The sequence below is a fragment of the Belonocnema kinseyi genome, chromosome 5 (genome assembly GCF_010883055.1).
Source record: "Belonocnema kinseyi isolate 2016_QV_RU_SX_M_011 chromosome 5, B_treatae_v1, whole genome shotgun sequence".
NCBI lineage: Eukaryota > Metazoa > Arthropoda > Insecta > Hymenoptera > Cynipidae > Belonocnema > Belonocnema kinseyi.
In genome coordinates this window covers 41534639-41539164 of record NC_046661.1, presented here as the reverse complement: position 1 = coordinate 41539164, position 4526 = coordinate 41534639, and positions in this window count along the sequence as shown.

The following is a 4526-nucleotide window of genomic DNA, read 5'->3' as shown; positions in this document are numbered from 1 at the left end:
TCTCCTGCACATCTCTCTAATACATGTGCTTATGACTCCATTTCGTATCCACATACTCTGCATAAATTCTACTCTTCATCCATCCAATATCTGCATGCTCTCACTCCTTCTCCCATTCTGAACCTTACGACCCTACCCCATTTTTCTTCCTTTTTTATTTTTTGCAGATATTCTGGTTCCGTCAACCCTTTGATCATCATATACCATCTATTACACCTCGAATCTATAATCTTTGTCCATCTCTCTTCTCCTCGTTTAAATAATAGCTCTAACTCTATGTCCTGCCACTCCATAACCCCTTCTTGAATATTACACACCCTTCTCATTTTTCTCCTTGCTTCCTCCCCTTTTGAATTTCCCACATTACCTCTCGCTTCATTGTTCCGAATTTCGCAGAAACATGCTTGTGCAATTCTACTTCCCTCTCCCCTTTTTAACTTCTCTTCAAACCTTCAGGCTCTCTTAATTTGTCTAGTAACTATATTTTCTCTTCCTAACTCTTCTTTTAACATATATCCTAGGCAACTCCAGCTAAGCCCCATTACCCACCTTAAAAATCGCTCATGCATGCTCTCTACTTTCCTATGTTCCTTCCATCCCCAGATCTCCACACCATAACACAACACCGCCCACACCAACGCATCAAACAACCAGACCCTCATTCTCCAATCGTTCTTGAACCTTCTCTTTCCTATACCCCATACTTGGCCCATTACTTTACTCGCACATTCAATTCTTTTCCTCACTTGCAGCTCGTTTCCCCCTTCTGCCTCAAACCAAAAACCTAGGTAACAGAACTCCTCCACAATTTCCACTTTTTGTTCGTTCTTGCCCGTACCTGAGTCCGCTACCCTCCCCACCCAGGTCGACTTCTCGGCACTTTCATCACCGCTGCTGTCACTGCGATCAACGTGACCCATCCCCCCACTTGCAATGCTTTCAGCAACGTCAGCTGTTGCAGCCACTACGGTTTTCTGCTCTGTGAGATCGTCCAGTAACTGTTGCCTTCTGGCGCCAGTTTGTGGACTTCGCGTCGTCGGCATCCTACCTTACCCAAAGCTACGTGACGTTTCCCGCCTTTATTTCCTACCTCTTGCCCCCCTGACCAAGCAACTTTTTTTTACTCCTAACCTCAAAAACTTCACACGCTCCAAATTTTTACTTCAAACCACTCACTTTGACCCTTCAGACCTTTGCCTTCACTCACCCTTCTTCCTTTACGCTCGATCTCCGCACTTTCTGCCTTTTCTGCATCCACTCACCCTTATTTCCTTCATCATAATATAATTAGGTAATTCAGTGTTAACAAAATTTTTGGCGTACATGCCGTACAGATAGCAATGTACCGTTCAAAGTTTCATTTTGAAATTTTCACTTTGAAAGTTTCAAAACGCGAAATTTATTATCAATAAAATTTAAACGAAATTTATAGAAATTGAACTTCCAGAGTTATGTTGGCACTTTAGAGAATTTGTTTAGGGTGGCTAATGGATATAAATTTTATTTGATTGTTTTCGGTTACATATATAATTATATAAGTGCGTAAATATATTCATATTTTACATATTTAAGTAAAAAAATATCGACATAAGACATTGCAGACAATTAGAAGCCAAATAATAAGTTTCTTAATCTCAAAAAATTAAATTATTTATTTTTAAATGTAAATAATTCACGTCGATGTCCTTTAATGGGTCTCTTTAGTTTTGGGAAAAGAAAAAAGTCACTGGGGGCCAAATCCGGTGAATATAATATTGAATATAATTTTGAATGAAAGAAAGAATATGAAAGAATTGAAAGAATGAATATAATATTGACTTCATTCAAACATCTCCTGAGCGATGGTCATGCGATGGATCTTTTGATCAAAATTAAGCAGTTTTGGAACAAATTTCGCTGACACACGTCTCATGCCCAAAACGTCCGAAAAGATAGCATGGCATGAGCCAACCGATATGCCAACATCTTCAGCAACTTCTCTGATGGTAATTCGGCGATTTTTCAACACCATTTCTTCCACTGCTTGAACGTTTTCATCTATTGTTGACGTGTTGGGACATCCAGGGCGAGGTTCGTCTTCGACATCCTCTCGGTCTTCTTGGAACGGCTTGTACCACTTATGCACATTTTTCTTACTCAGAGTAAACTCACCGTATGCAACTGTCAACATTTCCAGAGTTTTAGAGCACTGGATTCCATTTTTCATACAAAATTTAATGCAAACTCTTTGCTCAATTTTTTTCGAAAGAAGAAAATCGTCGAGCACACCAAACCCTTCTAACCTTTTACACCTCTGCCAGAAAAACAACACGAGCTATATAGTCAAAACTGTGAACATATGATCGTGACATAACAAAACAAAAAATTTTGAACTTGAATGTACGTAGCCCGCGAAAATTGAAAAGTCACCTTACTTTTTGAACACACCTCGTATATCATGCTTGAATTGAATAATGAGAATAAATTCAATTTCCACTTATTTTTTCCCATTTTTGATTTAGCTTAGTTTATTAACGGCTGACGCCTTGGTACATTGTTTTAGTAAAGGCAACTGTAATTACAAGAAACTGCAGTTAGAAAATAAAAATAACATTATGTATAAAATATAAATAAGTTCTACCTACAAAATTTATAAAATGTGTTGAATTGAATTATTATCAATCATGATCAACATTTCAAATTTGGCGCTTTTATTGGTATCTCAGGTATCTGTATGTTAGGTTATGTTAGTTCTGATTCTGTTTTCTGACTCAGTTTATTTGATATTAAAACAGTTTTAAAATAAAAAAAATAAATAAAATGCAGTTCTTATAATTAAAAAAAAACCTACTTTTAATGTAAATTAGGCATTTTCCATCGATAATTATCATAAATATAGCTAAAAATGCTAAAGTTTCAAAAGTTTCACTAAATTTGAAACTTTTAATTGAAACTTTCAGTTGAAAGTTTCAAAAAGTATAAATTTCTGAAACGGCACATTGCTGCGTACAGAGCCAGCCGACAGACTCTGCTATAGCAAAGATGGCTATAGTAATGGCGAAGGCGACCGCGAGAAACAGAAAATCACGTTCGGTTTGGAATTTAACCACTTTCGCTGTGCGCCCCGGCCCCACCCCGCCCGTTGACGTGTTAGGAGGACAAGGTTGCCATAGAAACGGTGAAAAGTTGAAGAGGGCAGCACCTCGATATAGTTGAAAATGTAGTTAGATATACATATATATATATATCGGTCGTCCCCACCACTCACCCATGCCGTATCTAGGACCTAATATCTTTGGTTACGGTCAATTTTTCACGGAAACGTATGTGGGAATAGCAAAAATTGACGAAAAAAACTATTTCGAACAATTGAAAGTTAAAAAACTATCCAAAAAAGAAATGTCTAATATACCATAAGAAAATATATGAAAAAGAAAAAAGTCCTATTTAAAATTTCGAAAGGGTGACATTCCCGAAGGTTCATTTGAAAGACATATTAACAATTGCGAGAAATGCAGTAAAAGTGATATGTGAGTGAGGTTATGTCCGCGTGGTAGAATCAAATTATAAAAATTTACAAAATTTCACCCTCAAAAAGATTCTTTCTACATATTACATTACAGTCATCGAAAACTGAAAATTAATGTATATCTTCAGTAAATATTAGTCTTTAAAATACATAATCTAATCATTTTAAATAAAAATAAACTGTTATTGATTATTGTAAATATAAATTAAATATAAATACCCTCATAAGCGAGAGAATCATGATTTTTTATATTTTGCTGAAAATGTGTATTTTTCAGTTGAAAATTCATGTGTTGTGCTAAAAATTTGTCTTTGATAAAAAATTAATTTTCTTGGTTAAAAATTTCACTTTTTTTGTTGTTGAAAAATTTATGAATTGAAAAAAATTCGTATTTGATCGGAAATCTTTCTTATTTTTTTCTTTGTTAAAAATGCAACTGTTTGGGTTGAAAACTTACCTATTTTAGTGGATGATTTAAGTATGTTATCGAAAATTCAGCATTTTCAGTTAAATTTAAAAATGTTTGATTTAAATAACAAATATTTTTGTTGAAAACATCAACTGTTACATTTGTTATTCAAAGTATATTTTTTTAAGTTGAAAATTAAATTCTTTTCTCCAAAGTGAAAATGAGCTCGATTGTATTAATTGTTAGATCAACTGTATAATTTTATGTGATACAGTGGATAAAAATTTAGAACTTTAGGCTTGATATTATATTGATTTTAATCAATAATTAACAACTGATTAGGATTGCCATGAGTTTGAAATCATATGAGAAAAAAATTAAAACTCCTTGATCAAATATGACGAAATTTATTATTTATATCTGATAGAATTGTAATTATTATGTTTATAACCTCTTTTCAGTCAAGGGAGTAAGCGATACGAGCAGACAACTAATTCTGAACTGGGAGCCGCGCGCGCACACTGTTACTCAGGGCCTGTTCCATCAAAGATGTTAGGTCCTAGATACGGCACGAGATTAGTTGCACTAAAGATATTAGGTCCTAGATAC